The following is a 25,355-nucleotide window of genomic DNA, read 5'->3' as shown; positions in this document are numbered from 1 at the left end:
ATGTCACTTATTTGGGAAATAACCTGGTATTTCCATTATCACCCTCTGTGGCTTTTTTCCCCTAGACAGACATGGTGGGTGACAACTCCAAACCTCCCAAGTCTCAGAAAGCTTACAAGATTGTGCTTGCTGGGGACGCTGCAGTGGGGAAGTCCACTTCCTCATGAGACTTTGCAAGAATGAATTTCGAGGAAACACAAGTGCCACCCTGGGTACGGCTCAATGGATAATGGGAAAGCTGTCTTTTTAGCTTGAGTTTCTTTTCTTTAGGGATTAAATACACAGATACACAGACATCTCTGTGTACATTCATGTATGTAGGGGTGTGTGTGTGTGTGTGTGTGTGTGTGTGTGTAGCTTTGTCTATAGAATAAGCCTTCCTGTTTTGGCTAAAGTCTAACTTTAGCAAAGGAAAATTGATAAAACACAGGAATCTGATTAACTAGCCAGATCACCCTGAGATATTAGGCTCTTTTATTCCATATGTATTTCCAGAGTCAAGTAGGACATTTTTGTGAAAACAAATTTTTTAAAATGAGGATTAGAAAAAGATTTATGTGGGGTGACCAGGGAAGGCTTTTCTGATAATGTGACATTGGGTGTTGACAAAGTGACAGTGTTAATGGCAGTTTTGTCATGGTCAGAATCATAGCCAGATGTGTGTTCCTTTCCACCTTCTCAGCAAGAGATTCAGTAGTGACTTGATTTCTAAGATTTACATAATAATCAATAAAAGAATCTGAAAATATCCAAATTTTTTCTTCACCTAGAGAGTTATTCTGATAAGCAAAAATATTAAACAGATTGATTGCCTTCTTCACACTTGGTACCTTGGTTTATGATTACTCTTCAAAATAACAAAACTGAAAATCCCCTTCAATTTAATTCATATGCAGACTGTATGTAGTATTTGGTTTAGTTACTAGAGACCATGACATTTTTACATGTATATACCTAAGCATGTATGTATATGTGCATGTATCACACAGGTAAGTGCATACTTGTATATGTACATACATATACATGTACATATACACACAACACATATGTATGCTTTCATATACATGTGCATGTAACATGTATACATACATACATATACAAAGGCATTTCTTGCGTGCACACTCACATAGGCATTAGTTCATCTAATCATCTGGGAAAATAGAGCATAGATTTTTCCCTTTTCTGTTGATTAAGCCTTTCCCAAGTCAACCATCCTGCAGACAGTGCATCTGCAGGCATATGTGTGGTCTTCCTTAGTTATTATTTGAAGACCACTGTCTTTGAAGGCCATGTTCATTCCTTTCTACTTCACTGAGTTTGGCTTATTGGCTTTTCTGTCATCTTGAAAGTCACAAACTAATGGAATTATTATGTTATGTTCTGTCTCTCATATTCCTTTACAGGAGTTGATTTCCAAATGAAAACTCTCATTGTAGATGGAGAGCAAACAGTTCTGCAACTCTGGGATACAGCTGGGCAGGAGAGGCAAGTGCTTTTCATGATGCTTTTGATTGCTTAGGTTTGCAAAAGAAGCCCTGGAGGATGCTTGATATTGTTTATACCCATAATTATATAATATTAATATGCATTATAATCATACACATACCTTACTTATATTTATAATAAGGCATATTACAATCTCAGTAATGCTCATCTTTCTCCACATCCTTTCCTCCTTTATGTATATATTAGCTGTGTGAGAAGAGAATCTTTAAATTTCTTTTGAGCTAGTGTTTGGGACAATGAGAGTAGACTTTCCTAACTAGAGAATTTAGGTACAATGTTCCCAAATACTTTGACAGTGTGAGGACCTGCTTATCTGTGCATCAGTAAATGAGGGAGCAGGGAATCTGTCAGATCCCCTTGATTCAAAAGCAGATATGCAAGTTAAGTAGCAGATTTGCATTCATTGCCAGTGACCAGAAACATCAAGCATAGGTTTTAATCTTGGGTAACTCTTTGGAGACAGAGTCTACTCAGTTGTTCCACAAATAAGTATGGGGTGCCTGCCTCTATAGCCAGGTACTCTTCAATGTGTTAAGATTCATTGGTGAATAAGGAGACACAGTTCCTACCCTTGTAGAGCTCATATTCTGTAGAAGAATATGAGTTTCAACATTTTAAAGATATCTGTGGTTGGTATTTCTTAGTGAAAATACTTGTAAAATACCATAGTTGGTTTAGAGTTGGGACATGCATACATTAAGGTATGCCCTTCCCCCACTGGATTCTGTGCCCTTGAAGATGCGTAAGATCTGGCACATTGTTCCATACTGTTAATTTTTCTTCATTAACCACCAACCCCAAAATAGCATTGCTGTAATGTGCATTTCCTTCCAGCTTCCTCTGTGCCACACTTCATTATTGCTGAAGTTGAAATTTTAAATTATTCTTTCCCCATTGCTGTGGTTATGCTTTGGGGTTAGTAGACATTCTTAGGTTGTTTGATAGAGAAAGTGATTGGTTTTCAAAGGCAGTCACTCCAATCCTTATCATCTTAACTTTCATTGAGTTGTTGAAGGCCTTGGGGATGACTGTTCACAGCAATATGACACTGTTGTGTTCTCCTCACTTGGGACTGAGATGAGGAAAAAATGAGCATAAAGGAGATGACGGATAAGGCAACACCCAGCTGTCTGAGTGATGATGTGCTTTTTTCTTTCTCAGATTCAGAAGTATTGCCAAGTCTTACTTCAGAAAAGCAGATGGTGTTTTGCTGTTGTATGACGTTACATGTGAGAAAAGTTTTCTTAACGTACGAGAATGGGTAGATATGGTTGAGGTAAGGAACCAAAATGAAGAAACAGAAAATTACATGGGGGTATTGTAGACCACCTTGGAAAGTGCTCTTGTTCTTTCTTTCTGCAGGAAACTTGAGTAGAATCCATTGATTCAAGCCATCAAGAGAATGGCATGCTAGAGGCAGAGTTTCCAGTATACTTGGCAGCACTTCCTTAGGCGTTACACAAAGCCAAGGACACTATAGGAGGTAGCTTCTGGAAATAAAACTTACAAGATTTTCTATAGGTAAAATCATTTTTAGATATAACCAATGTAAAAGGCAAATAACCTAAAAAGCAGTTTTTACAAATAAGAAGGTGGTGGTTTGGGTGTCCAGTGTGGCAGGGTATGTGAGCATGTGCAGAGAGCCAAAGTCCACTGCAACTATGTTCTCAACCTTAATCAGGTTGTGTTGTGGGGTCTTTAGACATCACAAGATACCTCTGAAATACCAGTTGGCATTTTTAATATGTGAGGTGATATCTGTTGTTAAATAAGATGGTGATTTTCATATGAGGAACTTCCCTATGATTTAGTTTCATGGTAAATAATTTTTAAAGGTAGGAAATGATTTTGACCATTTTTAGTGTGCTGTAAACACGTATGAGTAGATAATAAACTGTAGTTCAAGCTTTAGTTCAGCATAGTCTCTTAAAAAATAAAATAGTGTCTAATAAAACTATTCAATTAAGTAGGTGTCATCTACAATTTTAAGCAGACATTAAATTACAGTAGTGGTTAAACAGGACTGATTAGTTTATGATCTCAAGTTATCCTCTGGAATGTAATGTTTTCTTTCTAACTAAAGAAGTAATAAGAGAAATACGTAGTTGTAATTGGCAATAAGAATTCATAGTAATAAATAAATATGAACGTGGTTCTACCAAAATATCATAACTTAAAATCACTATAATTCAATAAAAGTACATTCATATTTATGTACTATTTACTTCACAAAAATCTCCATGCTATATTCACTTCTCTAATATCTAAGAAAGAAAGAAACATTACTCTCAATTATTAGGAGAAACTTAAGGTGTAGAGTATATGGTACTGTTTAGATTTATTGAATGGTTAGGGATATAATGGGGCTTTTATTGGATCTCCCAATTCTACACTGGTTGCTGCTTTGATAAAGCACCAGAGCAAGAGGCAGATTAGAAGAAGCTTTTGATTGATGAATGCCAAGATACAGTTAGTGCATATATGAAAGGTAGTTAGAGCAAAATTTTTCATTGTTGAAATGTTGGGCTTAGTATTCATTGTAAATCTTTGGATTGTGTTCAAGAAAAGGAGGCACAAAAGGCAAGGTCAGCCACAGAGAAAAAGCCCTTATGTAAAGAGGCCTACAACCAGAATTGTTAAGCATGTGTACAGCAATAACCCTTTCAGCTGTTGGTTTCACCTTTTCACAGAATCTGAAAGGAAGAAAACTGTATTCAATGAGTTCTTAAATTTGTTATTGGAAAAAAGTAGAAAATGTGAGGCATTTGAGTTTCACTGTAGAAAAAGTATGGGCTCGTGAAACGTCTCCATGACTTTTTCTAACTTGGGCTATACTATAAGGACCATTTATGTGGCCACTCTAAGTTGGGTAGAAATGAATGGTGCCATGTCTGAGATAGGCCATAGGATTGAAAAGCAGTAGACTGTCAGTGGTGAGTGCACTCTTTGAGTTGATAGTTGGCATACCTTGATTGAAAGCCATTGAGTTATAAGATATTATAATAAAATTGTGGATAAAATAAAATTATGGCTATGTATTTGCCTATCTTGAATAATTTGTTGAATGAATAATTAGGTAAGAGCTAAATGGAGATACTTGAACTGTAAGATTTCTCCTGACTTTTCCATATTCAAAATTGTGGCTGGGCATGGTGGTTCAAGCCTGTAATCCTAGCTACTTAGGAGGCAGAGATCAGGAAGGTTGCAGTTCTAGGACAGCCTGGCTAAAAAAATCTGTGAGACTGTATCTCAGCCAATAAAATCTGGGCACTGTGGAACACACCTGCCTTCCCAGTTATATGGAAAGTACAAATATAAGGGTTTTGATCCAGGCCTGCCTGGGCATAAAGCAAGACTCTACCTCCAAAATAACCACTGCAGAAAGGGCTGGGGCATGGGGCAGAACACCTGTGTAGCAAGCATGAGGCTCTGAGTTCAACCTTCAGGATCACAAAACCAACAAACACACACACAAAATGTTTTTCTAGTTCCCAGTGTGTACATGTACAATTTTAGGTGCCTGCGATGTATCAGTTAATAAAGCAAAGTGTCTTATCCTTAATGGCCCTTGTTTTCTAGTGGCAGAGACAGATAACAACCAACAAGTAAGGAAAAGAAATAGTGTGACAGAAAGTGACCAATGTTACAAAACAGAAAGTGTTATGTGGAGGGTCCTGTAATGGAGTGGGCAGCAGTTTTTGTTAGGTGGTCAGGGTAGCCTCAGAGACTTAAGAGGGTGACGTTTAAGTCAGACTTGAAGAGGTGCCAGTTTTTACCTCTGTGACTTTGGGAAGTCATTTAGATGCTCAGCTTCCAGGTCAACTTAAGTGAACTTTTGATTAATGATTACCCAATGAGTCCTGAGGAGTTCATCAAAGAAGACAATTCATTAATAGTTGGAGCAGTTACTTTAGGGGAGGGCCTTTCACTCATTTCTCTGCTTTGCTTTAGCTAAACTCATGTGCCCAGTCAAAGAATAATTGTTCAAAGAGTACAGAAGTCTAACAAAGTCATGTTAAGGCTCCTGTCTTGGTTTGGTACCAGGTGTACCATCAATCTGAATGAGTACCCGATATATCTTTAGTCACTTCAAACAGAAATTTCCACATTTAGGTCAGGATTGCCACTTCTATTGATTACTAACCAGAAACTTATTTTCTGTGCTAGTTAACTCATATTCTTTTATTCTCATTGTAACCTGATTAGGTAGAAAATGTGCTTATGAACCCTTTCATCTTACAGATAGAGAAATGGAGGCAGAAGCTTACAGAAAATTTGCCTGGTCTTATATAGCCAGTGAGTGGCCAACTGATGAGATTGCCTGGGTTTCAGACTTAGCCTTGCTCTCAAACCTTAGGCACCACTGAGAGTGCATGCTGGGAGAGCAGGTCAATTTGTATATGCTGATTTGGGACCGTTAGCCTTAGACTTTATTATTTTGAATGACTGACAGTTGGCTCAATAAGAAAACTGTTGACCTTTAGGACTTTCATATTTTGCTTTTTTTCTAAACCAAATAGCGGTAAATGTGGAATTTTCAAGCCCCAGTTTTGCCCGATGGTAGTTGAATAATTACATGTGTTTTGCACCTGGGATAATGAAGTTGACTTGTAGTTGTAGAGCATCGTATGTGCACCCAGCCAAATGTCTGTGCTCAGTCCTCTTAAGTTTATATTGATTTGTAGAGCTTTGTGGGTTAAAGATAGGAAATTCTGTTTTCTTTCCTATAAATCTGATTAATCTGGGTAACTTTTACCCTTTTCATTACCCACCGATGGAGCATTGAGTAGCTGGGGCATTGTACAGTCAGTTTGGACCCAGGCCTTGGCCCTCACATGTTATCATTTAACCTCTCTCAATTTCAGTTTGCTCACCTGAACTTAGGAACAATGTGTGGTTGTGTTTAGAAATATTTTGAGGCTTAATAATAGTCAACTTAAATATAATGTAAATAATTATATCATTGCAACTGGTACTAAGACTTGGGCATTGATAATAAATGTATACTTTGCTCTTCCAAAATATGACTTAAAATGATTATGAATGCAGTGGTACTGTGTTCACGTTTATGCAGCATCTGACACATTGGGCAATAGGACAATGGCAGCTGCTGCTGTTATGACTGTTGTTACTGTTGTCATTTAATTTGTTCAATATTTGATGTATACCCAATTGGGTTTTTTTCTTCATTGTAGGATGCAACTCATGAAACTATTCCTATCATGTTGGTTGGAAACAAAGCTGATCTTTGTGACACTGCTGCTGCAGAAGGACAAAAATGTGTCCCAGGATATTTTGGAGAAAAACTGGCTATGGTAACCATGAGGATAGGTTGGAACTGGAAGAAAACCTAGGGTTTTAATGGCTGTGGAGTCAGTGGCTTTTCACTTTTGTCTACCTTTGCATAAGAGGTTGTTGATAAACCTCCACCCTGTTTGACAAGGCATCTGTGGTGTTTATCTAGTGGAGTTTCCAGTGCCTTTATTCATTATTGCTAGAAGTAAATCTCTCCAGAAGGCAAGATGATCCCATCATTATTTTCTACCATTGACTGTCATTGACAAGAATCAGTAAAATTAATGCCTCATCTTCTTTGACTTTCACCCACTTCCTAGAATCTTTCTTGATTCTAGAACTCCAGAGGAAGGAAAATAGAATGAGCTTTCTGTTTTGTAAAGATGGGCTTTGTTCCAGAGGGTTGCCATGCCGAGGGCAGAATATGGAGCAGTGTATTGTGTAGGTATTCCTCTTAACATTTCTGCTTATTTGGAATACTCCGAAATTATTTTGGTTTATGGATTTGCATAGTGGATTAAGTTGACACTTGTGTAAATTACTACTGTAGGCAATGTTTCACTCATTACTTTAAGTTGGAAAATCTTGTTTTAATATTAGAATTGCAGACCAAATATGATGACTATCAAAACTAGACAATCAAATGCACAAGAGATACATTCAACACACGCTTAATTGTGTCCACAATGTGATCAGCACTTCAGTATATGCTGGGCGAAGATCAAAGAACAAAGAAGACAGTCCTTGCCCTTGCATTATTTACTGCCTGGGGGAGACAGACATTAAAGTCATGAAGTCTATGTGGCAGAATCTGTTCCACATGGTCCCTCTCAGATCTAGAAATTCTTGGCTCCTGCCAGTTGTATTCCTCTTCAGTTCCCAAAGTTTGCTTCCTAATGCATATCATGACTTTCATCCTCCTGTAACCTCTGTTTCACCCTGCACATCCTGGATACTTGGCTGTAGAAGTCAGGTGCAACATCACTTATTTCTACTAGACATACCTTCATTTGTGACGTGCATAATTTTCTATGCATTTGGGGGCTACTCAGTACAGATCTTATTGTGAAGTCTTTCACCACTGTTACCCTCTTCTCACTCTCTCTGTTCCACAGCAGTTATCAAATTCTCCCCTTGTCCTACACAGAATATTTAACCCACATTCAAGCCCACAAGACACCCAATTTTCCTTTCTTAAGAGAAAATGTCTCCCACTTATTAGACAAAGACTTAAACAGAATTCCAGCAATTACAGTTATGGCAAACACTATCCAGAGAAAACCTCTGTGAGGTTCTATGATAGGGAGACCTGAAGACATGTTGAAGATTAGAAACTTCTTAATCTTAACTTCAAGGAAAGGTTACCTAGAAGTAAAAAGAAGCAGGAAGGAATCAGACTGTTGGAGAGGGTAGTTGAGGTAGAGGGTTGTATAGGTAATTGGAAGAACAGGTACAAAGGTCCCAAAGTAAGTGGGAATTTGGGGCACTAGCGAAATATAGGAAAACTAGAGAAACTGGAGGTTTGTGATTGAGGGGATACAATGGAAGGTAAGGCTGGGAGATTGGCCAAGGTAACATCAAGCAAGACCTGGTTGGTCATGTAAAAGCTGACCAATAAAAGTGTATGATTGTTGGAAGAAAAACATGAAATTTTATATTTTTCAGGCAAAATAAAAATCACCTAAGAAGTGTTCTTGGAATAACTACACTCAGGCTTGCTATTTGTTTTAAGTACTGAAACTCTGAATTCAATTTCTTACCTCTTAGTCACTTTTAGCATGCTTGACATGAAAATATAATTTGTTTTATTTTTTTTATAACTAAAACTTCAAGAGACCCATTTGAAGCCTTCACTTAATTGTGTTTACTTCTTTTCTGCAGACCTATGGGGCATTATTCTGTGAAACAAGTGCCAAAGATGGATCCAATGTAATGGAAGCTCTTCTCCATCTTGCTCGGTAAGGATGTGCCTTGCATTTCCCAATAACTAGATTGGGTTTAGGTTGAATTTTCATTTAGCTAATGTATGTGTCAGTTTCCTTGCCCATAACATGCGTTTAGAATATACATTGCAAAACACTGTCCTGTCTTTCACTTATGGTAGAAGAAACAAATACACATGGATATTATAAAATCCAGAAATATTGCATGTTCATTTGTGAACATTAGAAAATATCTTTAGTGCCAAACAAAACAGGTGCATCTGAGGTGTTGTTAACATTTTTGCAAAATGTCACCACAAAGATAATAGTTGACTTGTATGAGTCATTTCCAGGAACTATTATGAATACAGCTAATTATGGCATTTTCATGAGTAAAGGGGGAAAAAACTTAACAAAGCAAATTGTACATATGCCAGTTGAAATCACTTTGTCAAAATTATTACCAAGGTAATTATTCAGCTAAGGCAATGGTGTTAATCATAAATTATATTTTGGGATGTAGATTGCAATGAAAATTGCATCATTAAATAACTTATATGTAAATGTACGTGTTTTAATTCTTGAAGTGTTCTTAGGAAATAACAAACATCATCATCTAGATTTCTCTCTTGTGCCTTGTTTATCTGTTGCAAATGGAAAGATTTTTTCTGGCCTAAAGGGATTATATACCCCCCTCCATGCATACACAAGAGAATAAAAAGTAAAAATATGCATAAGCAACATGTAGGACAGTGATTTCTAATAGCAGCAAACCTAGATATGCAATCCTTGTCTTGACTATTTGTGAGATAAACATTGACATTTAAACTACTTTGCAGTTTCATCGATGCTACTTTCCAGTGACTTAGTATTTAGATGTCTGATAGACTAGATTTCTATTAGCAGAGAGTGCTTGAGCTAGGGCCTAGGACTAGATGGCTACCTTCACTTGAAAAAATGTGGTAACAGGCCCCAGGACTCAGGTGGTCTATGTCACTTCAGTTTATGGCAGATGTCCTGGGCTCATATTCAGTATCTTGAACATCTTCCCCTTTGACATCAGTCCATGAAAAATGGCTATGTCCTACAACAGTAGAAATCACTTTTATTAAAGCAAAAATATAGTAGACTTTGAGTGTATCATAGAACAAGTAGAAATAAGGCAAATATCTAAATATGTATAGATCCATGTGTTCCATAGATTTTTTCTGTCTGTGTTTAGTAAGAGAATCTTGTAATAACACTTGTCAGATTAGAGTCAGAGTAACACCTTTATATATTCAGTCAAATAATGGATTCCATGTGCCTCTTGTACGCAGAGAAAATCAACTGTTTGGTTAAACAAACTACAAAATGCAGTATTTCCTTTAGAAAAGATGGAATAACTTGCTCAATTGGCAGATTTTTCACTTTTCAAACAATTGTGCTGGTGTTCCATGAATATGTGCCTGAGGATTCCTGGGTGGAGGTGATGTAGCTACTGGTGCAGGTAGATAGGGCTGGAGAAAAACCCACAGGTCTTTAGAGCATCATTGGGCCAAGGTTCAGTGAGAGCTGGGTGCTGCCTTAGTCTTGGCCTGTGAGTACTGCATTGCTACCACCTCATCCTTGGAAAGGATGCTTCTACAGGGTGAGTGTCTCCAGTCCAAAACTCTGAAATGCTAAGTGTTCCAAAATCTGAAATTTTGGGAGTATGAACGTTCATTGTCACAGTTTTTGAATTTTGGAACATTTCAGATTTTTGGATTGTTTTGAATTTATATACTCCAAAGTTTGCAAAATTCTGAAATCTGAGAAACTTCCAGGACCAAGCATTTTGGATAAGAGATTCTCAAGCTGAACTTGGTTATTGGCTGCTATCCAGCATATTGGAAGATTTTGGTAGGACGAGACTCAAAATCCATTCTTAAAGCTTCCCCTAAATAGCCATAGAGTCTTTAACAAGTCTGTCTTACTTTAGGTGTCTCTCATCTGTAGAATAAGGAAAGAGGCTGAATAAAATAATCTCAAAAGTCCTTTCCAACACTTACAGTCTATGACTGTCCATACTGTACTGAATAATGTAATCTCTATTTAGTGCCAATTGGGTTTGGGGGTCATATTAAAGTTAAATTGGTACTTAGTGCCCTGGTCACACCCCAAGTGTGGACTCTTCTCTTTATTGTATCATAAAGATGCGAGCGGCCTTTGCTGCCTGCTTCTTCCCCTCTGCTTGCACTGACACTGCTGAGTCAGCCAGGCATTGGCTGTGTTTTCAGTGTAGCTTAGAAACCAGCTTTTGTTTATTTACTTAAAACAACTGCTGTGCAAAGGCATTTTGATAACAAGGTCACCTCAACTGTGTAATGGTCAGAATGCAGTTACTTTTTATGCTTTAGACAAAGAAATTACACAAGCTTCTTGTAAATCACTTAAAATGGAGTTTTTGTTGTTGTGTGTTACTGTATTATGGCTTCATTTGGGCTTCTAGTTATATTAGCAATGTGTTAAATATAAAAATTAAGAATAAAGCAAATACGCATAGTCTTTAATTGATTTATGCTTTGCCTTCAGATTTGCTTGTAAAAGTACTCCAATCTAAAATGGAAATGTTAGTCTCCACAGGTAGAATTATCATCTTTAAAAGATTTATAAACTTTAGAAAATTGCATATTATGAAACACATAAGTTCTTGATTTAGGTCTTATGGGGTAATTCCAGCATGGTCCCTTCTACAGCTCATAATATCCTAAGACATAAACTAGAAGACTGCATGGGTTTGCACTGTCTGAAACAGAATTCTCTGAAGGGAGGCCATGCATGTTTGGTTAGCAGCCTGAACTACTCTGCTTTTCCTAGTATTGAAAACCTCTCAATCCCAGGAAAAAGTTTCCCCTTGAGATGCAGTTTCCATACAGTGCTGCTAGGCCATCTTTCACAGTCATTGTGCCTTTGGTAAGTAAATTTGCTATCATCAGCACCACAGAATTTAAGCAGTTTGCAGTAGTGTATTCAAGACCAACAGGCATTTAACCGGTCAATAGCCTAAAACTGAAGAAAAACACAAAAAACTCATGCAGATGAGTCAGTTCAGTGCAAGAGCTGAGCCGATTGGGTGTAAATCTGCCTGTAAGCTTGAATCATTTAAAATGCAGTTTTTTACGTACATATAATAAGTATGCACACTGAAATGTGCAGCTATTAAATGTGGTTATTTTTGGCGAGCTCATTCTGAGATTTTCTTAAAGAAGGTCACGCCTGAATTTTTGGTGGATCAACAAAACTGAAGTCCACGTGAAAGATATGGGCATATATTTCCCCCTTAATAATATTTGCGTTGACGTTCAATAATGTCTGCATTATTATGAGAATTTAGGATCTGCATGGTCCTGTACTGGGATCAATGGGATATCGAGGGACTAAAAGGCAGGCCTTGCATTTAACAATAGAGGGAACAAAATGAAAATATAGGACCCTGAGGCCATACAGTATGTTGCAGCTGGTAGATGCCATTGGACTTCCCTCAAGGGAGAGATGCAAGTTGTCTTGTGAGGATCCTATGATTATTATACCTGTTTTATAGGTGAAGAAATCCGGGAATTAGAATGTTTAATCAGCTTGGTCAAATTTTCAAAGCTAGAAAGTAGCAGAATTGGGACTTTTCACTACTGGCCTGAATCACCAGGTTGGCATTTCAGTTTTGGCCAACTTAGGGCTACATTCTGCACTCCTGCCCCTCTCCCTCTCTTTCTTCCTCTCCATTTTTCTCTATTTTATCTCTCTGTCACTTTGTCTCTCTCTCTCTGACTGTCTCTACCTTATGGCCTCTGAAATCATCTTCAGGTGATCACTTCCAGTTTCTGTATTTTTAAGCCTCATTTTTTAAAAAATGCCATAAACATATTCTGAGCCACCAACTGGAAGTTCCATAAACGTAATGACTATGTGTCCAAATCCAAAAGTGTTGCCATTTCTTTAAATTTGTTCTTCATTCTTTCTTCCTTTTTTTCAGGAATCTACCAAATTGTAATCAACCCAGTTACTCAAGCTCAATCTTGATTCTGTTCCTCTCCTCTCTTGCTTTACCTCCTACCTCCAATGGGTTCTGAGCTCTGTTGATGTTCAGTCTATGCATTGCTGTCTCTCTCCCTCTGCTTTGGGTCAGGCCTCAAAATTTCCTAGCTTGGTGCAGGAGATTCTACCTTAGATTTTCTCCAGTATCAGTTCATCCCATGCTCTAATCACAGTATTTCTCTTTTCATTGTTGGGCATGGAACCCAGAGCCTCGTGCAAGCACTGTACCACTGAGCCACATCCCAGCTCCAGAATAGTCTTTGCAAATAAAACTTCAACCAATATTTATTTTCTTGCTCACCACCCTATGCCAGTGCCATGTTTACAACATAAAGTCCAAGCTTCTTAGCATGGGCCCATAGACCTCCAGGTCTCACCTTACCTATGTCTCTAGTTGAATCCCTCATTTCAAAATAATGGTAATCTACAGCCAAAGCAAACTGTGTCTAATTGTGGTTGAGCTTTTTTATGACAAAATGACCAGGTCGTTACATTTGGAAATTTATATTTTTCCATGTATTTTCTACCATCTCTGTAACAAATTCACACAAATGTAGTGGCTTAAACAGTACACATTCATCTGACAGTTCTGGAGGTTGAAAGTGTGAACTAACTGAGCCTTTTGAGGTGTTGTGGGTTGGCTGGTACATGCTGTTTCTTTTCCTGAGGCTTCATTTCCTTATCTGTGAAGGGAAGGTAACAATGCTCACCTATCACCTGTCATGTATGTATACGTGTGTGTGTGGGGATCTATTAAATAAGATAACTGTGGAAAACATGTATCATAGCGTTCATTAGTTTGTCTACTACAAGAATTAGTTTCCTTTTTTTTCCTGATGAGTTATGTTTTTTTCTGAATAATAGTGATTTTCAAAAGTTAGGGTACATCAGAACCTTCCAAATCTGCATTGGCTAATTTGGTAGCCACTGAAAATGTAACTAATTCAAAGTGAGAATTTTGAAGACAGTATACAAATCATAAATTATATCAATAATATTTTATTGATTTCATGCTGAAATAGCAACATTTTTGCCATACTGCATTAAGTAAAAGATATTAACAATATATAAGTAAGAGTAATTTCACCTGTTCTCTTGTTATGTGTTTTAAATGTAGACACTAAAATATTTGAAATTATGTGTGGATCACATTATATTCCCTACGAACAATGTTGCTCTATTGTAAAGATTCCCCATTAACTGCTCTATAATAAACCATTGCAAAATGTAGTTATCTAAAGCAACTGTTTTTTTTGGCTGGATCTTGTCTGGAAAGTTCCTCAACTGCTATTGTTTGGATGTTTCATGTGTTTGTAGTCATGGTGCTCCTTCTTGTGGCTTTTCTCCACATAGCATCTCATTCCCCATGGCACTCTTGTGGCCTCTCTCCATTGAATAACCCTGGGCATCTTAAATAGCAGCTCAAGGCTTCCAAGGGAAGGAGACTGAAGCAACCAGACATTATTAACCCTTTTTCTTGAAAGTCCCAGAACACCATCCCCTCTATGATCTATTGGTCAAATCCATCTGAAAGCCAGCCCTGACCAAGAGTAGGGTGCAGAGTTCTACCTCTTGATGGGGGAACTCCATGCACTAACAAGGAAAAGTAGAAGTACCTGGGGCCACTTTGAAGACAAGCTGTCACACATGGTCTGTCCTACAGTCATTCATCTTGTTTCAGGTGAGACTTTGGGGGGGTCTTCATTTTCCTCAGGCATCCCCAGAGGCTCTACTTGGAAGAACACTTCCCTAAGTGTCTTTCATAAGATATTGGCCCTTTTTGTCAGTGTTGCCTTTTAAAAGAAATTTAGGAAGAAGCAAGGGAATATTTTTGTTTTCCTGGGATTTTAACCATCCATTGTTATCTCCATTATCATGTGTAATTAAAAAATAGAAAACCGTGGGTATTCCTTGGGTATGGAAGCAGGGCCTAGCATGTTGGAGTGAACTGCACATGTGGCAGACCATCGGGCATCCTGACACCTCAGAAGAGAGGGGTGGAAGGAGATTGGCCTGGTCCTTAGAATACAGACACTGGAGCCATTGTCATGGTTTCAATCCCATTTCTCAATTCATGTGACCTAAGGAAAATTTCTTAACTTCTTTTTATATTTATTTCCTCACATATACAATGGGGCACAACAAATTTACAGAGTCTTGTGAAGAGTAAGTATGTTGACACCTACAAAGAATTTAGAACAATGTCTAGGTTGCTCACACAAACACTCAGCCTTGCTGGTTTTATTTCTACAAAGCCATCTGTGGCTTAGTTTTGTACCTGAGTAATCATCTCCCTCCACTACTCAGGGAAGTGAAGAAAAGAACTGAGGAGGATGACAGAAAATCCATCACCAATCTGGCTGGGACCGGTTCCAAAAAGTCAGCACAGATGAAGAACTGTTGTAATGGTTAAGTCCCAACCATCCTCTGCCTGTGGTGGCTTCATTTTCAGAAAACTGAAACTTGTGACTTGTTTGGTTACACAATCAAGTGGCATATTCTAATGACACTGCCCTATAGAGAGTTGCAGTGTGGGAAATCTGAACTGTGCTTTCTAGTCCCTCTGGAACCTCAGCTCTTCTTTGCTGTGTCTCAGTGAGCAATCTCAGCCCTCCTGTCCTTTTGGTAAGAGTATTAAAACATAATGTGCTGCAATAAACGTGGGTGTGCAGGTGCCTCTGGAGTAACATGTGTTGCATTCCTTTGGGTATATCCCCAGGAGTGGGATTGCTGGATCATATGGCAGGTCTATGTTTAGATTTTTAAGAAGCCTCCAAATTTTTTTGCAGCACTATTCACAATAGCCAAGTTATGGAAACAATCAAGATGCCCCACTACTGATGAATGGATCAAGAAAATGTGGTATTTATACACAATGGAATTTTACTCAGCCATGAAAAAGAATGAAATCTTATCATTTTCAGGTAAATGGATGGAACTAGAGAACATTATTCTTAGCGAGGTTAGCCAGGCTCAGAAGACCAAAAATCATATGCGCTCCCTCATATGATTAGATCTAGGACAAATGCAGCAAGGTGGTTGGACTTGGATCACATCACAAGGGGAGAGCACATACGGGAGATATGGGAATAGGTAGAAAACCCGAAACATGAAAGTGTTTGATGTTCCCATCTCAGAGGAACTAATACAGAAACATTAAAGCTTAACATGGGAAGGGAATCAGGAACCAGTGTAAAGATCAGTTACAGATGAATCAACTTGGGTTGTAACACATTTGTACATGAAAGCAATGCTAGGAGTCTTTCTGTATAGCTATCTTAACTCAACAAGCAGAAGCACTTTGTGTTTCTTATTATCCTTATGTCTTATCTTCAACAAAATTAGAGATAAGGGCAAAACAGGTTCTGCCTGGAAGTGAGGGGGGAAGGAGAGGAGAAGATGGGAGAGGTGAGCAGGGGGGAGAAATGACCCAAACAATGTACATACATGTGAATAAATGAATAATGAATAAATAAATAAATATTCCTACCACCTCAAAAAAAAAAACTAAAAACATAATGTGCTAATGTTTTTAATGTGTTTTAAAAATTGCATACTCAGGTCAAAGCTATAGAAGAAACCACTGACATAACTGGCATAGATTCATGAGGTGGCAGAGTGTAGTTAAACTACAATGGTGTTTACTTACAATATTTGACACTAGAGCACTCATAGAAGACTGTTCTCACCCTAGCTTCACTGTTCACTACCCTGGTGATCCTGGCCATGTCACCTGTCCATGCTAGATTTCTTTCCTCTCTATGAACAAGCAGCTTGGCCTCAAGACCTTGCAGGCCTCCACACCTCTCAGATAAGGACTCTGGTTATCCCTGCTTTTTTTATTTTTGAATACTGGGGTATTTATTTTTCTCTTTTCTGAAATGAGACCAGGATTTAATTGAAAAATGGTAATATTTTAGGCTCTGGTGGAAAAAGAAAATCTTTTTATGTGTAAAGAAAACATATATGAAAAGTTGTATGTAGAAACAAGGATATTTATAATCACAGAAGCCACACACACGGAAAGTACAATGTCAGGAAAGTGTCTCCCCTGCAAATACACACCAGTCTGTGGTTTCCAGCAGCTTAGGGAAAGAGGGCAGCTGGGCCTAGTTGTTAGTGGGTGTGTGAGCTCTGGAGGATGAAGAGAACGTTGTGGAATTATAACAATGGTAATGAGTGCATAACTTTTGAATTTACCAAAACTCTGCTAAGTTACATGTTTTGAAAGGATATATTTCATGACATGTGATTTATATCTCATTAAAAATACACTGGCACTTAGAATGACTTAATATTTTTCCAAATGAAAATATTCATCTCCCGATGGTGCAATATCTGTAATACAACGCCAATCCCCTAACTGCACAGTTTTGAGCATTAACGTCCTTAAATAATGAACAACAAAGGAAGTATTATGAACGGTTTTGGAAAACGATTCCTTGAAAGAAGAATTGCCACTTAAAAAGCAAGCCAGGTTCCTTTGTTTAATGTGACTCCTCATCACCAGTGGCCTAATCGGTCTTGTTTTCCTTCTAGAACCTGCAGTTTTTCACAGATTTCCCCCGTTGAAATGTCTAAAAGCCAAGCGACTCAGCACTGGACCCAGGGCGGGCCAGCGATGCCTGGCTCTCAGTGATCTGAACCAATTAAGCTGTTCCCAGCAAGAGATTTGAACTTGTCTTGATTCATACAGACCCAGGCTCCAAGTAACCCACCCAAAAGCATAAATTGTAGCCGTTATTTATTTTACTGTATGAGTTCAAAGCATTTCTTCTAGCTGAATTACAATAATGCCATGTAGCAGTCCTTTTCCTATTCATGATTTGTCTGATCAAACTTTAAATTCATCAAGCTTTATTTTTTTACAATGGAAGTTGACTAGATATTTCACACACAAAAATGGTAAATAGCCACAGCATCATTTAACCTTCATTTTATTTTCTTTTTCATTGTTATACAGGGGGTACACTGTGGCATTTATAAAATTTCTTACAATATATCAAATATATCATGTTGAATTCACCCTCTCCATCATTCTCCTTTATCTGCCCCCATTCCTGGAATAGATTCAGCAGATCTCATTTTCCCATTTACATACATGTGTACACAGTATTTGCACTATATTCACCCTACCACACAATTTAACCTTTAAAATCATGTCTTCTCCCTGTTGAAGACATTTGACATTTTTTACTGGGAAATTAGATCCTTAGTAACTCTACAGTGGATTGCTGTTTCTTTAGTCACATAAAAAAGATAACATTTCTGATCAAGAATGCCTTGCTTATGAGAAATTGTCAAAATAAATGGGAAGTGGGAGTGGATATTATTTTTGTGGCTTGTGAGACATAGTAAAACAAAAGTTTTCCACTGCTGTTTGCCCCATTGGAATGTCCTAAGTTCGGGAGTGGTCAGACCTAATACATGTGTGTTGATCAGTGAGACATGTGTCTGGGTTTTAATGTACAAACTGGTTAGTATGCATTATACTGTTTACCCTTATTTATTTCCTGCAAAGTGTCTCTTTATATTTGTCTTACAATCTGTAAATACGCATGTACCTTTAATACAGAAGTATTGTATTGGTCTTTGCCTCTGGATTGTGCTGCCAGCACATTCAAGTTGATTAGGACATAACCTAGGAGCCTTTAATAGACAAAGCCAATCATCTTCAACAACTATTTGAGCACAGATATATATTTTGGCAAAGTAATTCAGGTTAGAGACATGGGTTAGCAAATGTATTTTTAAAAAAAGCTACTTACAACTCTTAGCTGCCTTGATGGAGGATCATGATTATTTGACCACATTTGATTTCATAAAGGTGTTCTCAAATTTAATTGTATTTTCAGTAAGAACAAAAATATTTAATGTTTTCAATTTAGGCTTCATTTTATGTATTTCATCCTCCTATGGGAGGAATTCCTTTTGTCTCTACTTTTCCTGTGAGAGCTTTTAAAATCACAATTAAGCTATACTCCTGTTTTATGTATCCTGACACATTGGATAATATTTTAATTTCATTAGGGAAAATAATGTTGGATAAGGGGACATTTTTCACCATTAACTTTAAGCTCTGTGTATTTTCATAATTTATTTTTCTACTTGTTACTTTATAGTATGTATGTGACAGTTGATTATTTAATACTAGTTGTGATTTGCATAAATCCAAGCCACACAACCCTCCTGCTGAAGATAAAATTGAGGTTAAAGATAAAGATTTATTTTCATATGTATACAGTGACCGGCTTCAGAGTGATGATTTTGTTGGTTTTTTATTGTATATGTGTATAAGAAAGTTCATATGTATATATTAAGTAGGCTTCTGAGAATCAAATAATTTTTTATGATTTTGATTTATATCATTTACATTTTCATATTTTTGGGCCGTATTTTGTCCATATGGTTTATTTCTCCTCAAGCCATTAATAACTATATCATGAAGTGTAATTTTATGGCAATGCAAATGTCTAAGGAACTACAAATATTTTGTGCCTTATAAATTTAATAAAGTCTGCTTCTTTTGGCCTTTTGACTGTTTTCTTCAGCTTTACTGCAGATATTACTGAAGCAGTTTTAATTCTAGGACGTGTCTGCAAGACACCCTACCTCTGCAACACTTGTCTTCTCTGGCCATGTCAAGCTGGCCAGTGGAAGAAAGGGTTGACTGCATGGCTGTGGCACAGTCAAGTCATCTTGGCCCAGAAGATGACAGGGAGGCCAGTGAGGGGTATGACAGCTAGGAGTAGTGAGTGAGTTTTTGCTCAGGGTTTCAGGCTTGCAAAGTAGGCACTCTACCACTTGAGCCACACCTCCAGTCCAGGAGTGAGCTTCTGTAGCAGCATTTCAGGATGTGCTCTTGTCATCTTCACGACCTCTAGAGGGTCAGCCTCTTTCTCTGACACCCCTCCTCCAGTCTCATTGCCCAAGAAAGTTTTCTGTGAGCTCCCACTATAATGAGGCTCTCACTCTTAACATCCTTATTGACCTTCTACTTGTTTTAATTAGAAACACATCCCCTGCCCTTGATCTGCTGCCTCCACTCTTGTATGTGTGCACAGATCTTAGAATTTTAAGAGTCCAGATGCTTAAATAGATGATGTGTTAGCTAGTTTTCCATTACTGTAATAAAACACATGAGATAATTACCTTAAAAAGAGGAAGGGTTTATTTTGGTTCACCTGGGTTTCAGTTGATGCTTTGGAGCCTATGGTGAGGCAGAATGCCATGGCAGGAAGCATATGGCAGAACAAGCTGCTCATCTCATGGTAGCCCAGAATCTAAAAGACAAAGAGGAGGGGCTAGGGTCCCAATATCCCTTCCAAGACTTCCAACTAGGCCCCACCTCTTAAAAGTATCTACCACCTCCCAATAGTGCCACAGGCTGGGGACCAAACACATGGGCCTTTGGGGGACCCTGAAGATCAAAACCATAGCAAATGATCAAAGAAATGACAGGGCATATAAGGCAGGTTTTGCATAGTGTTCCTGCGGACATGCACACAGACACAGTAGTCACGAGCAGAGCAAATAATAGGCAGCACATTGTAATGGTCACAGGTAGGTGCTCAACAGCTAGCTTAGTTGACCTCATACCTACTAATAAGGAACTATGAGCAAGGGACTTAACTTCTGTGAACCTCAGCCTCATCATTTGTAAAATATGTCTAACAGCACCCTTTTCATGGGGTCGCTGTGAGGACTAAATGAGTTAATGTATATAAAGGGCTTGAAATACTGCCTGGCACTTTAACCACCCTCAACTGAAAAACAGAAACTTTTCTGAAGCCATCACTTTGTAATAGAACTACAGATGTTTGCTGATTTACTAGGGGGATGGAGTATTATAGAGGTGTCTCTCTACAGTTAATTAACTGCCCCCCACATAAAATTTTGACGCTTCAAAGGACACAAAGTTGGGGTATCACATAGGGTAGGGTTTTGCATAGGATGAATTAAAAGAGGAGGAGAGGAGGAAATGGTTGAAGGGAGATAAATGAGAGCCTGAAAATTGGAATGGAAAGATCTGAATGGAGTCACTGGGGTAGAAACTCCATTTATTAATGGCTGATGGATCAAATAGTTGAAGGGCTGAAGAAAATACTGGACCTCTGACTGGGACCTTGAATCAAGATGATGATAAAAGTATTGGGTGGGATAATGGAATTCTCTGAGTGGAAAGTAATCTTTATGCTATGACAAGTAGCCTTTTGAAGACAATTTCCGATGGGAGTATCCAAAAATCCACAAAATGGAGTGAATCTCTAGGCAAGCATATTATTGCAAACTTCTAAATAAAATAACCAAAGTTTTCTTTCCTGATCTGGACTTTAAACTATGTTTTCATAGCTGAAAGTGGAAAAAGAGATGAATATACTTTAACTTAACATTTCAGGGTTAGAAATTTTCAAATGCAAAATTCTAGGAATACTCATTTTTCTGCAATTGATTTTTTTTTTTGCATCTGTGTTACAATTATTTTTTGGTGGGACTGGAGTTAAACTCAAGGCTCCACTGTGTTTCACTTACTTGTGAGTTTCTATTTCTTAACTTTCTGTAGAGAAAGGATTTAGTTATAAGGCCCTTTAACTTGTGATCTGACAGTTCATGAGTCACATTTTATATCATAAGACTTAAGTTTTTATAGAGTTATTCATTGTCCTGCAGATGTTAGCTTTCTAAATATCTTTTAGTGCAAGTTTTCCTGAACATCTTCCCAGCTATGAGCCAAACTCAAGACGAAAATCAAAATCCCTTAAGGGAGAGTCTCATAAATAGTTCTAGTGAGATTGTAGGGCAAAATTAATGTTCTTTGATTGGCCACAAACCTCTTTTTGCTCATTCTTTCCAAAAACAGACATTTTACCTTTTAGTATGATATCTAAGGCTGTCTGTGAGCTGGCTCCTGCCTGTCTGCTTATTGGTTCAGTTAACATTTGTTGAGCCCAATATTTACTGAGCTTGACTGTTTCCCAAAGGCTGTTACAGGTAGTGATGGTACACAGTGGGTAAGGCAATCTGTGGATGAGATTATATTTTGGTGGGGAAGCAACAAATTTATAAACTCTTAGAGAAGATTCACTTTTGTTACTTCCTACCTTTCTCCACCCTGAAGTCTATATTGAGCACACTGGGTCCTCAGCCATGTACTAGCTCACCTCCGGCCATTTACACAGGCTTTGCTTTCTGCCAAGAATGCCATTCTCCCGAGCTGAACTCCCTCCTCCTGCACATCCCACACAACTCTATTCAGAGCCATTTCTCCTAGCCACTGTGCTGCCTCCCCAGGTCTATACATTATGATCTCTTCTCCATACAGACCTTTCATCCAACCCATCACAGTACTTTATCTAGCTGGGTCACTGGAATACCTGTTGATAAATGGGGTACATGTTTGGTTTTATTGCCCAAGCTGTGTTAGTATACATAGTATTGTGTTACCTTTATTTCCTCCAAAATGTCTCTTTGCATTTGTCTTACAACCTGTACATAAGAATGTACCTTGGTCTTTGCCTCTGGACTGTGCTGCCAGCACCCAAGTCGACACCCAAGTTGATTAGGTATCTTTAATAGACAAACTCATCATCTCCAACAATTTGAGTGTGAATATGTATTTTGGCAATGTAATCTAGGTTTGAGGCTTAGATCTCTGATTAGCAAACTCATTTAAAGAAAAGCTACATAAAACTCTATTAGCTGTCGTGATGGGGGATCATGGTGGCAGGAGCATGTGGCGAAGGCTACCCGCTCATGGAGGACACAAGCAGAGAGATGGGAAGGTGCTAGGGATAAGATAAGCCCCAAGAATCTGCCTCCAGTGCCTTTTTCTTTCAGCCAGGCTCCACCTTCACAATTTTCTACCACTTCCCAAAATAGCCCTATAGCAGCTAAGAACACATGAGCCTGTGGGGGATATTTCATGTTCACGCCATTAACAATTAATTTTTTAATGACATTAATAAAGTGTGAACAGTAATAATGGCATTTTCAAGGTTTTAATAAATCATATTTCTATATGCCCCTCCTCCTTTTGGCAGTACTGGCATTTGAACTCAGGGCCTCACACTATACGCCATTTTAAAAGAAGCTACTGTAGAACATTCTCTCTCTGTTGAGAGGAGAAAGTAAATGACATGGAATACAGAGATTCAACATAATAATAAGTCCAGTCCCAAGGGAGATAGTGAAGGGAAAAAAGAAGAAGAAGGAGAAGGAGGCAGATGAGAAGAAGAGAGGAGAGAAAAAAGGAGGGAAAGAAAGAAAAGAGAAAAACAGAAAACAACACACTTTCCTATATTATTGCTAGAAGTCCAGCTCAGTTCACAGAAGCATCTTCCCAGGTGGCCCACCTCTGGTAAGTCCTGTTTCCAAAGATGAACCCAGCACATTTTTAACTGATACACTCAGACAATCTCTTATAAGCTCTCAAGAAGATAAAAGTCAGACTTTTTCACAGGAAAGAAAAGAGAAAGTGAGGAAAGGGAAGAGGGAGAGAGGGAAGAGGAAAGTTAGTGTTCTATGAAGCACAATGTGAAAGCATTCTCTAATTTAGATATTTGAATATCATTCAAAAACTTTTAAAGTTGCTTGCCTATGTTTTTAATAATTATAGGCAAATAGGTGTGCATGACCTATTACATTTCTTGATTAAGAATGTTGAAATTGGACAATTCAAATTATCAGACCCTGTGGTAGATACTTGTCCATTTCTGTCCCACCAGCATCTGAACATCCCTTTTTTTTAGCAAGAATTCCATACTACATGAATATTAGTGCAAAATAGAACTCCACTTATGACCGGAAAATCTAAAAGGAAGAACTATTACCTTTCTCCATCCCCTAAGTCCTAGGTTGTAGATATATCTCCTAGACTTAGCTCATCCCTTGCATCCACCCAGCACCTATCTCTAAAGGAGAGAAGCAAATTTGTTCATTATTATCTTTCTTTTTAATCTTCTAAATTTGAACACTTAATTATCCAGTCAAAATATATAAGGTACACTGGTGATTTTTAAAAATTACTAAGTAGCTTCAAGAACAGACAGTGAGTAACTTATCATTTCAAACATTAAGTTTATCTAAATGACCACAATTTTGCACAGAGTTGGCCAACAAAGTATTTATAAAGTGCTATTTGGTGATTGAAACTCTTTGAAAAGAGTGGCAAAATTCTTTTACTGGTATAGTCTTTATGATTAAAAGAGCATGTCATCAAGTTGACAAGATCCCAAAAGAAGAAACTGAAGAAAATAATACCACTGATAAATCCCAGCTGTATAATAGCTGGGAAAATGTGCTTCCACAGACTCCTCTACCAGCCACTGGACTAATGTGCACTCTGCCCCTTATTGTTTCAGAAGCTGTTCAAATGGCATTAAACATATGACTCTTGAGATTGTAACTCCTGAGATTTTTTGACTCAACAGACCTTCAGTGGGAGCACTGAGCAAGTACAGAGAATTACTAAAATATATTCAGAAATGACTGTGTAAAATATACAGAAATGACTGTGTGCAAGTTACTCTCTCATAAAGGATGCTAGAAGTCTACCAGAGTGCCATCAGATCGTCAGTCAGACCTGCGATTAGCTCATTTTCTTGCCAGGCACAGATAGGGTATGCATTTCTTATTGCCAGCAGGTTAACTAGTATTTTCTTAGTGTTTAATGTGTCCCTCTCCACCCCAAGGAGCAACTTTTCCCCCTGGGGGAGCAATATCATCCTGTTGAGAATTCATAGTCTAGATGAGAACTGACCCAGTGATCTAGGAATCTTGAGTTAGGACAGAGGCCATCGTACACAGCATTATACACAACATGGCCCTAGAAATCTGAAAGACCTGGTCTTGAATTTCATCGTTGCCACTTGCTAATTCTGTGACCTTGGACAGCTTATATAATTTGACTTTTTCTTTCCTCATGTATCTTATTATATTAAAGATTATATGGATTAAAATGTAAAGAAAGTCAAGTCCTTTGCACATTATTTGACACCTAGTCTGTGAGAAGTGTGGACTAGTTCTTTCTAGCTCTTTGCCAGGCTGTGTTCCCCACTGTTCATAAAGCAGTGAGATGAAATGGGGTATGGTGACTAAGTTAAAGGGTGAGACAAATGCGAGAAAATTTCACAGATTGTTTTTCTCTGTGCTGCATCTTTTCCATAAGTTACATGGTAACCTAGTTCTCTAAGAGCAAGGCCCTGAGCTATGGGGAAGCCTTTGCTTCCCCTTGCCAAATGTTCTCATGGTACAGGAGAGGGCTGAGGGCTGATGCTGGCTTTCAGGTGATCTAGGCAGACAGAAAGCAAGGGCCTCTCCAAATTGGGAAGAAAATATATATAAAATGAGAGAGAAAAGAAGGAAGTGGAGAAAGGGGAATGGGGAGGAGGGGGAAAAGAAGAAGAAGTAAGAGGAAGAGGAGGAGAGGGAAGAGGAAGGGAAGTCACAGGAGGGGAAAGAGTAAAAAGGAGAAGAAAGGAGGAAGTAGGGGGAGGAGCAGTAGGAAGCAAGGAAGGAGGAGAAAAAGAAGGGGAAAGAGGCAAGGGGAGGAGATGAGAAAAAGAAAGAAAAGGCAGAAGC

At 38.2% G+C, this 25,355-nt stretch overlaps 1 pseudogene; it reads left to right on the top strand.

The window, feature by feature from the left end:
- LOC109677637 (ras and EF-hand domain-containing protein-like) overlaps positions 1-15,421 on the top strand; it is a 36,215-nt pseudogene extending 20,794 nt beyond the window's left edge.
- The last annotated feature ends 9,934 nt before the right edge of the window (positions 15,422-25,355 follow it).

Source organism: Castor canadensis, chromosome 13 (assembly GCF_047511655.1).
Source record: "Castor canadensis chromosome 13, mCasCan1.hap1v2, whole genome shotgun sequence".
NCBI classification, from domain to species: domain Eukaryota; kingdom Metazoa; phylum Chordata; class Mammalia; order Rodentia; family Castoridae; genus Castor; species Castor canadensis.
The sequence above is the reverse complement of the archived record's forward strand: the minus strand, read 5'-3'. Positions and strand labels throughout refer to the sequence as shown.